This window comes from Lampetra fluviatilis, chromosome 22 (assembly GCF_964198595.1).
Source record: "Lampetra fluviatilis chromosome 22, kcLamFluv1.1, whole genome shotgun sequence".
In the NCBI taxonomy this organism is placed as follows: domain Eukaryota; kingdom Metazoa; phylum Chordata; class Hyperoartia; order Petromyzontiformes; family Petromyzontidae; genus Lampetra; species Lampetra fluviatilis.
The window spans coordinates 3,762,203-3,775,149 of record NC_136296.1 but is presented as its reverse complement, the minus strand read 5'-3'; the positions used below and the strand labels follow the sequence as shown (position 1 = coordinate 3,775,149).

Sequence of the window (12,947 nt, the reverse complement as noted above, 5' to 3'; positions counted from 1 at the left end):
TTCTTTGTGCCTTCAGCAGAATCAGTGCAGGAAAAAAAACTGCCTGGCATAATTACAATCACATCACGCTGGCAGGATGATGTCGCTCGGCTGGCCTGGAAATGCCTGGGAATTCCCCAGGAAAACCTATAGTCTGTGTATAGTAGTGTATAGTGTAGCAGTGCAATAGTGCATAGTAATGTATAGCAGTGTCTAGTCGTGTATAGTATAGATTAGTAATCAGTTCATTAACATGTGTTTCCTCTGTAAGGGATTGTAGTTGTAAGATGTTTAACTTAATAATACGCTTCCAGGCCACACTAATCTATCATATAATTACAATAACCGCACTCCCCCCTACGCCTCTGATCTCTGCACCTGATGGGTTCAGTGATGACGTCATCTTGCTCTATTTAAGACCGGAAGCTGGTGGATTGCTTCACTATTCTGGCAAATCGCCCAATGATGCTGGTTTTAATTACCAGCTAAACGTCGTATTCAAATTGTAAATGTTGTGGATATACTCTCCAACACACCGGTGGGCTGAAGTAGTAACTAATTGGCGCGTTGTTTACGTGACAAACCTTACTGGCTGTGTGATCTAACCCAAAACCTTTATTATGAATAATATTGGTCGTCAAAGTCTACGTGTTAAACTTGCGATGCAAAATATAAATGTTCAGCATGAGAATAACGAGTGTCACAATGTCCACGGGATGAAACAGTGTCTACTTGTGTCCATTCTTTATTGAGCAGATGGCAGCATTGGCGGTTGTGATACAACAGTGGAAACTTTCTTTCTTTCCCGCACCTCCGATTCGCATGGTTGGCTACGTACGGTGCGAAAGAAGCTCAACATACATATTGCCCATAGACTAACAATACCCATAGACTCAACACTGCACCCACAATTAGCACGGTTGGCTACGTGTGGTGCGAAAGAATATCAACATACACATACATTCATTGGCTGTATCGAATGGAGGAGGGTGTACGACAACACAATTGACGTAAGTAAACCTGACACAAAACTCAATTTTGAATCGGTCAAAAATTAACCTGTAAAAACAAAGTTTTTCACTATAAATCCTTTATATGCGTGGCGGCTAGAGTCCTCTCGTCCTCTGGCTTGAGATGGCTGCCACCTATGGGTCAGATGATTGCCTGCCACCATTAAGCAATTGGTAATTACATATATTTTTTTTTCCTAAAAAGTGTAAAATTTTGGGAAAAAAATTTCACGAAAATTAATTGTCACGCACAACGAGTCTGTGTGCAAAATGTCAGCTCGATTGGATCACGGGAAGTGGGTAAAAAAAACGACCGAAAGATGTGCACGGTCGTAAGCGTACAAGCAAGCAAGCAAGTGAACTTAATATAAAGGATTAAAAAAAAATCGCGACGAAGGTGGGATTCGAACCCACGCGTGCAGAGCACAATGGATTAGCAGTCCATCGCCTTAACCACTCGGCCACCTCGTCTCACGCACTCACACACGCAAGCACATACAACCAGAACCAGGATGAAGACTTGCACGCACATACATACAAACAGACCCCCCCACACACACACAGTCATACCATTATTTTTTCCTAAAAAGTGTAACATTTTGGAAAAAAATTTTCACGAAAATAAATTGTCACGCACAACGAGTCTGTGTGGAAAATGTCAGCTCGATTGGATCACGGGAAGTGGGTTAAAAAACGACCGAAAGATTTGCACGGTCGTAAGCGCGCAAGCAAGCAAGCAAGTGAACTTAATATAAAGGATTTAAAAAAGACATTTCCCGTACCTCAAACATCACCTCCGAGCCCTATCGTTAATGAACACAGCATCTCTATACTCCGTTACACCCAGATTTTGTAGCCTGTTTTGTGTTGTTGTATAATGACTAATTGTAGCAAGTAAGCTTCTTTTTTGTTTTTCCAAAAAGCTGTAACATGAGACAAAGAGGTCATTCATAACCGCAATCTGAGTGTGTGATATTAATTAAATGTGAAACCTGGAGGATGAGAGTTCACACTGCGATGTCAATACCAATGACTCATTAGTACAGAGTTCAGTAAGCTAAGTATGCCGACTATCCAAATATCTATCACTGGCAGCCCTCATCATAAGGTTATTTTTTATAATATCCCCATAATCCATTGAGCACTGGGCAGTACTCTTCTCTGTAAGTGAACCTCTAAGCTAGTTGTGGGAATTCCACATAACTATGGCGAGGACATCCATGAGACTTAGCTACGTAATAATTCACTCCTCGACACCACTCCCCTGGCGATCCAAGCGTGCGTGATTCATGGAAGTAATTTCATTCAATTGTGAATTCGTTTGTTTTCTCCTCTACTTTTTATTGTCTAATTCTTCTTGCGTCTCAGTTGTATTGCACTCGCCCCATTAGCTTAAATGTAATATTGGCATATAATTTGGACAAAAAATAATAAACCAAAATAATTTACAGCCCTTTGTCAATGCGTTGGTGGCCTCGAACATTCCGTGCCAGTAATGGGGGTTGTTTAACTATACTTGTGGACGCCACGGTGGCGAGATGTTAGCTACCTCGCCTGGTATACGGGAATGCGTAGGTTCGATCCCGACACTGACGCCTATATATGTGGAGCTTGCATGTTCTCCCCGTGGTCGTTTGTATTTTTCCTACCACATTTATTAACACGTGCTTCGAGTATTTGGCTGTTATAAAAAAAAAATGTTCATACTTCAGCATGCTTGTCAGTGCAGGAATGCAAAGTGGACCTGTGACTGATTCAAATAACCGTCATCACCGATATTAACCATTGCTTGGAATCAAATTCAGGTGACATGCACGGTGCATTAACCACTGCGACACCACCTCTCCCGATAACCTGCATAACGGTATTTAAATAAAAAATATATTTTAGAATACATGATTAGCATCTTTACATTGTAAGTGCAAGAATCAATTCGAATGAACCGATGAATCAATGCATGGTTAAGCACCATTACTCAATTCCACAAACCGGCATTAATTTTAACAACACCTAAGGGGTGATAGGCTGAGTCAACCACCGAACAGCTTCAACTTATCCTCTCTTAATCCAAGTATGATTGGCCTGCATATTAACTTATTTCTTTTCCCGAGCTTCCACCGCGCACTCCTGCGGTGCATCTGCAGGAGTTGAATGAGGTCACCTCGACAGACCTGGCGTAATTACCTATTTGAAACCTCACACTTGGACTTACAAGTGGCTCCTGCAGCGTTCGCATTGCACGTCAGGAGATATAAATGTGCAGCCCAACTGGCAACAGCGGTAAAACATTGACAAGAAGTGCGATGTCATCAACTGGAAGCCCTGCCCATGAGACACTTTGAGCAGCAACATGAACAATAACAAAAACATCCATTGGCATGCCGGAAAGTCCAGCAAAAGTTTATCGGGAATAAAAAATACATTTGCGCTAAACGTCAATAGAAAACAGAGACAATGGGTTTTGTTTTTGTTTTGCACTGCTTTTTTTCCATGAATGTTTCTTCATTGCAGATATTCCCAAGGTCTCTGGATCCGAGAACCCATTGTCTCTCCAAGGACTCACGGATGGTCAGTAAAGCCATTGACAGACCAATCAAGGAATACGTTTCATGATTGATTGAGAGGCATTACGGCAAGGCACTTTCACGTCGTTGGATATTCCAACGTTAATAAAGTGGAGCTTCTCTTCTTCATGACCCTATCGTCCATGACTCCAATTAACCTTGGCAGCTGTAGGGTCCACAAAAGTTCCTATTATCCGGCTCCAAATTTTAGAATGTGAAATTTCAGCCACTTGGCCAGTGGCTGTTGAAGGAAGATTGTTCTGTTTGCACCACCTTTGGTTCTGTCGTTACCCGCTACTCACTCTGGGCCGCCACATGAGCGGTGGGACCGGTGTGTCACGTGGCGTTGGCTGGTGTGTCGCGTGGCATTGGCCTCGTGTGAATCACCAAACGCGGGAACGGATCCGATTTTATGTAAAAATGGCTGGAGCACAGCGAACAAGAGGTGGAATGACAACCAAGATAGCCGAGTGAATTGGGCCCACTGACAATAAGAGCATGTGCTAATTTTCTAATTGATTCCAAGGAACCACTTGCACCATTTTCTTAACACCTTTTAATTACTGGCAAAAAGGTACCATAGATATAACTGCTCAACCCAAGCTATAAGTGCCCTGATACTTGCATTGTCTCTGTACTGTTCGCCCTTTTGGAGTTCTCTGGTCTAACGCTGGTGAAACAAGTCCATGAAAAAGGCTGTCTGGTATAGGCCAACCAGTTTAAAAGAAAATGCATATATTATCAAGGTACGTTTGTTTGGATTTTTTGCCACATATGTGTGGCAAAAAAGGTACCTATTTGGTGTATGAGCATCTTAACACCTCCTGTTTTATTGCCAATAGGGTAAAACATATTCAAATTTTTAAAGATTTTTTGATACTGGCAAAAAGGTACCATTAATATAACCGCACCGTTATGTATCCACAGCTCTCTTATTTGGCTTGCTCCGCACTACCCCAAGTGAAATTATTATTTCCTGACCCTCAATACGATCTATGCCTGTTCTCGTTTTTCATCAATGCAGCATTCCTAAACACACACGTTTGTTACCCGTCTTCCGGCCCGATGTCGTGCACACTCACTGGACCATGAGTGCAACTTCTGCACAGACAACACCAAAGGCAGTAAAACACACTCCCAATAAAGCCATACATAATACTTGTAACATCACACCTATTTTGACATTTCCACAACTGGTTGCATATACACATTTCTGACTGCCATGTGGCACTGCAGTGTAGAATGTTCGACCCACGATCAGAAAGGGTCACACGATATAAATATCCCGGTCTGGGATCGGCTTATCTCATCACCCAATTCAGGGTCTATAAAATAGACACCGCAAAGTCGGGAATCAACAAGTTGCTTGTTCCGTGGAGAGAATCGCACAGCTCCGAAAGCGAATGCCTTCGTTCCACCAGTAGAGATCAGCGTCAGAAAGTCATCGGAGATGAAGGCCTGTTTGAGCCAATCAGAGAACAGGAGAACCCTTATACTCTTATGTTTTTTCGGTAAAGTCACGTAGGAAAAAATAAAATTAATAGAAACAAAATAAAATAATGAATGATTTATTATTTTATTTTGTTTCTATTAATTTTATTTTGATTCATTATTGTATTTTGTTTCTATTAATTTTATTTTTTACCTACGTGACTTTGCCGAAAAAAACCTAAGAGTATGAATCCTTGCATTCACGAAAGCTTCAAATCTAGGAGAACCCTTGTCAACGACGGTAATTGGTTCCACATTTTAAAGGCCTAATTCGTTCAGATAGCATCGGAAGTTACCCCTTTTTAACCCACAAAACGTACTTTATAATATTTAAACAATGGATATCAACACGTAAAGATACCAACAACATTACAAACACGTAATATAAAAGAAGCATGGTTAATCAATAGATTAATTAATATATACTGTACTAACAGCCCGTTGTTAACAGAGGAATGGTTGATAAGCGAACACACTGGACTCTACGGAGGCTCATCGTTAAGCGTTTCGTCGCTAACAGGGGTGGTCATTAACAGGGATTCTACTCTACGAAATTATACACTACACTATACACTACTATACACGACACTATACATTACACATTGAGCTCTATGGATGCCCGTCGTTAAGCGATTAGTTGTTAACAGCGGTGGTCGTTAAAGAGGGGTTCCACTGTATTGGAGTCCACGCTCCACCGCCTTGTGCACAGAGGCCTCCTCCAAGATTGGGCCGGTGTCACCACCGTTCTGGCGAACCCACGGGCTCCTCGGATGGCCTGCTGGAGGGATGCACCGATCACGATCAATGCATTTTTTTGCATGTTAATATGTTTTTGTTAAACAACAAGTGTGCACCTTTTAGCAATTGTTCGCCTTGTATATTTTTTATCCCAGATCTCCCTTCAGAACGAAAAACTTGTTCTGTAAATGGGCTTTAACATAATAATCAATGAGAGCCCATTTACACGTATAAATCCTACGTGTTGTGAAGTTAAGGAAATGTAAATTGGATGTATTCGCATGAGCCGACACTTTCACTGTTGCAATCATTGCGGAAGAATCGTGGATTTGTGTAAAAAATAACAGTCTGTTCTTGACGCTTCACTTTGTATAATTTTTTCATCATATGTTAGCCCATCAAGTCTTCCAAACTAAGCACGGTGAAACCAATGTTGTATACCAGCAAAGGTTAAGCAAGCAAACTCTGGCCCCGTTTGAACTCTATGATGCTCATCAGCGGAGTGTGTGACCTTTTCATGAATGTATAAAATTATAATGAATCCACGGCAGGATTCGAGGTCTCTCTGCACCTCTCGTTTTGTTAGAATGTATTTCATAACGCTGCCCGGTGCGGGATGGTGAATAGCAGGCCCAGGATCGATTTAGGTAACACAACGCCACTGATGCTAGTCATGAACGGTAATCAAACACAGGATGCCAGGTGAACCACTTCGCAATTGTATCCCCCCCTCCCATGTTAAATCGGGACTAAATTATACATTTATATTTTCTATGCAACGAAAGACCATGTCCGTTTATAGTGTCGTAATTACCTCCAATCCAACAAGATAGATAATTATAATTTTAAAAATGTCTGCAGAGCAAACTAAAAAGTCACGTTTATTTAAATGTGTGTGCATATGTATGCACATGTTACCCCTGTGTTCAGATGTTTAATTTCCCAATGATGAAGTGCAACAATGTGTTTACAGTGGGTTCGATGAGAAGAAAATCAATGATTGGAAAATGAACCGATTATAAATATAAAAGGGGTGATTTACACACCCTGCAGGAAAAACACACAGCAACAATACGATCAATCAGTGTTTGCTTGATTACTTACTGCTCAACCAATGCAGCAAGGAGCAACCTTCAGGATATTTTCAACATCACAAAAACAGCAAGGTCATAGCCTCGTTCCTGGGGCAACGAAAAACTCAGAGAGTTTGCAGAATAATTGCAGAATAATTCTCAGCCATGCAGAAACTCACAGTAAACAACTTCAAATATCCATGTAACATCTAATTACCTCCACACTCAAACAAGTGTCGTGAGTCCAACTAAGTCGCAGACGTTGTCTTGGGAGCAACACGTTTTATTAAACTCTTAGGACAACATACTCCAAGTTATTAACACAACATACTCCAGGATATTAACACAACACAATCTCAGGTGGTGACCACCCAACTAACCACGCTACGGCGGAACTAGACACGGTTCCGCTATCCCGGTCCGGACCACAAGCTGTGACCCGGACCGCGTGGCTGGACGCTTCTTCAAGCTTGACGTGGATTCATCTTTTTGGTTCAAGCAGCCGTCCTCAGGTGAAGACCAGGTCTGTCGGGGAGGCATCGTCAGACGATGTCTCCCCGACAGACCTGGTCTTCCCGACAGACCTGGTCTTCACCTGAAGACGGCTGCTTGCGTTGTGGCCGAAACGTCGTGAGAATTATTTTAATTATGTTTATTTTTTATTTTTTTATTACTTCCCTTCTACGTGACTTTACCGAAAGAACCAAGAAGATGAATCCCTGCAGTCACGAAAGCTTTAAATCGGAGCTTGACGTGGATCTCCTGCCACTCCAACAGTAAGAACCCCGAGCCCCTCTTAGAGCCCCCCTTATATCGGGCCAGGCTGGAGCTGGCTCCGCCTCTCGCCCCACCCACCTTCTCGATCTCTCTCAGCCTTGCCCGAAGGCTCTCGAGAGTTCTTCTTGGACCATGTGACCACGAATTGCCCCCCTCCACCGGTGGCCCCTCTCCAGTATCATCCGGTCACGTGTCCCCAGGTCAGCCAGAATATCATGCCCCCAACGTAACCCCAGCTGGCTGACACTCTCTCGCTCTCTCAACGGGAGCCCACACTGCACGCTGTGCGTGGTGCCACCGCGCTTAACCAGTGCTCACCCAGGCCCCCACTAGGGCTGGTACTACACCCCGTGTCCGGGGTGTACACACAACAGTAGACATCCCGCCGTGGCTTCGCAAGCCCGGCATCACACAGTGACATTCCCAGTCACTACACAAGCAAAGGGACATATTCATAGGCCATTGACAGCTCTGAGTTTGTGGTGGTCTGATTGTGTAAACTCCACATCCCTATGGCTGAAGTCAGCCAGAAAACATCTGCTTATTTCAACAAAGTGATATAAATTTTAATTATTCCAGAGGAATAAGGGTCTTGAGTCAACCTCTGAGTGAGATTTGATTCTACATCAAGTGGTATATACACAGCTGGGTCCCTGCAGTGTATTGAGCAACACAAACACAAATATACAACATTCTCCACGTGGCATTAAAGACTAAATAGCAATTTCCCAAGGTCAGCAGAGCCCACAAGAGGATGGAGTGGCCAGCATCGTGCCTGACCAGACAGTTCGGAGATCCCCATGCGGGTGGTTACATAATACCACACAAATCAATCTAGGGCAGGGTTCTTCAACTGGCAGGTCACAGAGCGGATGTAGCCCTTGAAGGCTTTTGGGAGTGGCTTTGCGAAACTATGCCCCCCTGAGAGAAAAGCCTCGCCGAGACATACGCAAATAAAGAGATGTATCTATGTACGTGTATGTATGTTCAAATTATTTCGCACCATATGTAACCAACCGCGCTAATTTGAGGTGCAGGGGAAGGACAACAAACTAAACACAGAAGGCAGTTCTAAAAAAAAAATCTATTTAGATTTAAAAGTGCACAGCTCCAGTGGCTTCCTAATATCAGAAGGAAGAACATTCCAGATGGCCGCAGACGCGCATCTGAAAGCCAGGCAATGCAGTGACTGTCGTTGTTCGATGGCCAGCTAAAAGCCACTGCAAGGGTCGCCGGAGAGATAGAGTTGATAGAGCTGCAGACAAGAGATTAGTGAGAAGAACGTGGCATAAACTGCACACATGTGCAGCGACGAGGGATAGAGATTTAGTGGCCATGTGCGAAAAAATGCCGACGTCACGCCGCCATACGTTGTCATAGCGTCCACACAGGCGACACACTACGTCACGCGGTCTGCCAGCGCGCGTGATTTGTAATGCGGGGCCGTCCATAAATTACGTCACGCTATTTTGGACGATTTTTGACCCCCCCCCCCCCCGTCGTCACACGACGTCACAAAAAGTCAGACCCCCCCTCAAATATGACGTCACAAAACTCTGCCCCCCCCTAAAAAAAAAAACATGCTTCAAATCGCTTTAAACTATTGTCATTGTAGTGCGTATTTAATGAGCCGCTGCACTCTGATGTTGTAGCAGAAAACATTTATTAAAAAGTCTATTTTATTAAATAGAACGTGTTTTCTATATTTATTTAAAGTTGCGCATTTTGATGTGACGTCAAATTTCTGAAACCCCCCCCCCCTTCGTCACACATCGTCACAAATGTCTGACACCGCCCCCCAGGTGAGTGACGTCATTTATGGACGGCCCCTGTGCGGCCCGCTGGGAAATATAGTGAGATCATCCTGACCTCGGGGGATGCCGAGGAAAGATGCGTGGGCACGACGCACTGCAGCTGGTGTGCATGGCCAGGAATGGAACCTCTTTCAGGAGGATGGCATGTGGGGTGCGCACCCCTCTAATCCTGCATGTCCATCCGCACACACCTAACGGCACAGTATGTCCTGAGCATGTGACTTCAAAATAATCACGTTCCAGTTATTTTACGTTCAATTCATGACGCAGGATTTGAAAGGCGCAGCTCTTGAAATGCAATTGTCATTCGATATTTGACCAAATGCACATAACGGAGGACGCCAATGTTGTTGGGCCAAGAGCAGAAATAAAATTGTCCAGATATTGTCTGAATAGCCATGAACTACTAAGACCCATTCACGTGCACCTCATCGAACTGCCCAATGCATGTGTTCTACCGTGATGTGATCACAAGGCAGTAGACTGACAGACCGGTCTCTGATGGGATCTCTAGGCAATATACTGGCATAACAGTCCCTAATGGGGTCTAAAGGCAGTAGACTGACAGACCGGTCTCTGATGTAAGACTGACAGAGTGGTCCCTGATGGGATCTCCAGGCAGTAGACTTACAGATCAGTGCCTGATGGGATCTCTAGGCAATATACTGGCAGAACAGTCCCTAATGGGGTCTAAAGGCAGTAGACTGACAGACCGGTCCCTGATGGGATCTAAATGCAGTAGACTGACAGATCAGTCCCTGATGGGATCTCTAGGCAGTAGACTGACAGACCTGTCTCTGATGGGGGCTTTCAACAATAGGGTTTCTGCAAGAAATGTTGACAATATCGAGGTAAACCAAGAGTAAGTACAAAGACAAAGACACCCCTATGTTAGCGAGTAGCACCTATAAAGACCGGAATGATACATGAGGTGGTGGGTGGCCAGCACCACGCCAAACCGCCTTTCCCTCCCCGGTAGTGATGTGTACACACCACACCAAGTACTCATTTGAGGCTGAGTCGACCTAGAGGAGGGTCGCCGACCGCTTCAGATAATCGTCACTGGTGTTGACCGCGAGCGAGAATCGAACTCCAGTCTCCGCCGGGTTCGTGGCGCAGAGCGCAGCGCGCTAACTGCCGCGCCACCGCTCTCCAAGCAAGAGTAAGTGCACGGGCACTTGAATATACGATGCGCACACACTGGAGCGAGACTAGGCACACACTCGTCAATGTACCCCGCACAAAAAAGAAGCGGCAATGCAGATTTATGGCCTTCATTCGTCTTCATTTCCACAATCCTCCTGGACTGTCAGTGTGGCGTCTACATCGCTGGCAGCCTCCAATTTCGTCTATACCTGCGGTAGCAAACTCTAATGGCCAGATAATTCATCACGCACGCATTGTATTCATGAGCCATTGACGAGCAAAGCTTCGGGGCTTTTCTTTGTTTAATTACAGTCGCCTTCTTTCCTCCTCGTGCCCCGCGAGTTACAAACGCTACGGCGATGAGCAAATACTTGCACTCGGCAAATTCCCACCAGCGGTCTCACCAATATTCGCAAAATTGCACCCACCCTTACGAACTGTTTGCAAAAACTTCTAATAACATTGAAGCCTCGTGTGACTTACGGCCATGGGGCCGTCCATAAATGACGTCACGCACCTAGGAGGGAGGGTCAGACATTTGTGACGATGTGTGACGTTTGAGAAATGTGACATCACGTACAAATGCGCAACTTTAAACAAATATATATATAGACAACACGTTCTACTTAATTAAATAGACTTTTTAGTAAATGGTTCCTCAAAAAATCGCGTGACGTCATTTATGGACGCCCCCCATAGCACGTAGCCACCTTGTCACCGTGCCCTGTGAACAAGCGTGCACTTTCATTGCACAAGTTAATCTAATGTGCAGCTCAGCGATGTTGGCATGGTCGACTTCGTAAGGTATGAAAGAAGTTCAACATACATACATTGGTGTCATATATGAACATGGAATATGGATGCATGCATGCATACATCACAAGCAAAAACTGAGATCCCCAAGTATAGCCTTGACAGACCGTAGGGGCAAGTGCCATTAGCGAGCACCTAAGGCCGGAACGGCACACGATGAGGTGGGTGGCCAGCACCATGCCCGGCCACTTTTGAATCCCCAGTGGCGAAGTTTATACACCGCACCAGGTACTCATTTGAGGCTGAGTCGACCTAGGAGAGGTCCAGGACCACACAAGTCTCCGCAACCGACACGGCATGCGGAAGCCTCCATCCGTCGGTGGCTTGACGAAGGAGTCTGCCATTATGAGTTCAAATAATTATCATTATTTGAACCTGTCTTGCAAAAAATAGGATAAGATTAAGGCTGACAGGGCAACAGCAGCAGGAGGGAAGCTGGCTCAGTGTAGCACCGGTGATTGATGAGCTCAGCCCAGAAATCCTCAACCGAACCTCACTCCACCATTAGGCCAGATTAAATGGACACTGTGATGAACGCCACTCGGCTTATTCCACCGCTTCATTCAAATTCCAACGAGGGCGCGCCGTCAGACTCACCAACGTTCGAATGTAATCTATCAGCGTGCAAGTCAGCGAATATACACGTTGATTAAGCTAACCGAGGGGTGGCTATGCTTCCGCGCGTGCTCCTCACGATCGTCCACGTATGCCAAACCAATCTAATGCACGGCGCGAATTAATCTTGCAGGAGGATAAACATTCGTCTCGCTTTAATCGTGTTCCCTTTTTTATTTCAAGTAAATTGATAACGGCTTTTGTACACGATTAAAATAAAGTGCCCTCAGTGAAACAACAAAAATGTCAAGTGGGGTAAAAAAAAGAAAGTCTAACAGAAATGAACACTGGGAAACTACACTGGATAGATAAGAGGGAAAATTAACTCCATTGAGAAATGCATTCCTTATCGACGAGAGTGTGCTTAGTATATGTGTGTGTCCATGTATTTCGTCAAGGCGACAAGCAGGGAGCGGTGGCACAGTGGTTCGCGCACTGAACTAAGAACGTGACAACTTGCGACCGATTCCCTACCACGGTTCATCACGAGCGGTGAGTCATATCTGAGCCCATATCTTCATTCTAGGTTGACTCAGCATGACATTGGTACCGAGTGTGTGGTTTATAAACATCAACATTGGAAAGGCCAAAGGTGGCAAGCCATTCGATGGCCACAGAAATCACCCCAACAGTCTATAGGTGTACAATGGGGAAGATCTGTGTGTGTGTGTGCGTAATCAGTCTGCCACTTTGGACTGCGTGAAGATTAAAACGCATTATGGTTACAAAATGGAATAACGTCGTCCTATCTCGTTTTTCCGCTTCCTCGTGAATACATTCTCCAGCCGCTTGTCGAGCTCGAAGACTAAAACATGTCATATTTATCGCGTTCAATAATTCACCATTTGCATTATTTTCAGAAAAAATTTCGACTTGAGGGCGAGGCTCGCGGCTCATTTGCCTGACGGATTTGCCACCTGCTTCGAC

At 44.6% G+C, this 12,947-nt stretch overlaps 1 protein-coding gene and 1 non-coding gene across 5 annotated transcripts in view; both read right to left on the bottom strand.

The window, feature by feature from the left end:
* LOC144938460 (CUB and sushi domain-containing protein 3-like) overlaps positions 1-12,947 on the bottom strand; it is a 683,443-nt gene that overhangs the window by 413,916 nt on the left and 256,580 nt on the right. The window contains exon 1 of one of the 4 annotated variants that reach the window (XM_078866286.1): positions 4,595-4,649. The exons of the other annotated variants lie outside the window; for them this stretch is intronic. The gene's annotated coding sequence lies outside the window, so the exon portion shown is untranslated. Of the gene's footprint in view, positions 1-4,594; positions 4,650-12,947 lie in introns of those variants that run through there. 4 annotated transcript variants of the gene reach the window in all.
* Positions 1,379-1,460, bottom strand: TRNAS-GCU (transfer RNA serine (anticodon GCU)). Its single transcript has one exon. It is a non-coding gene; the product is annotated as a tRNA-Ser (tRNA).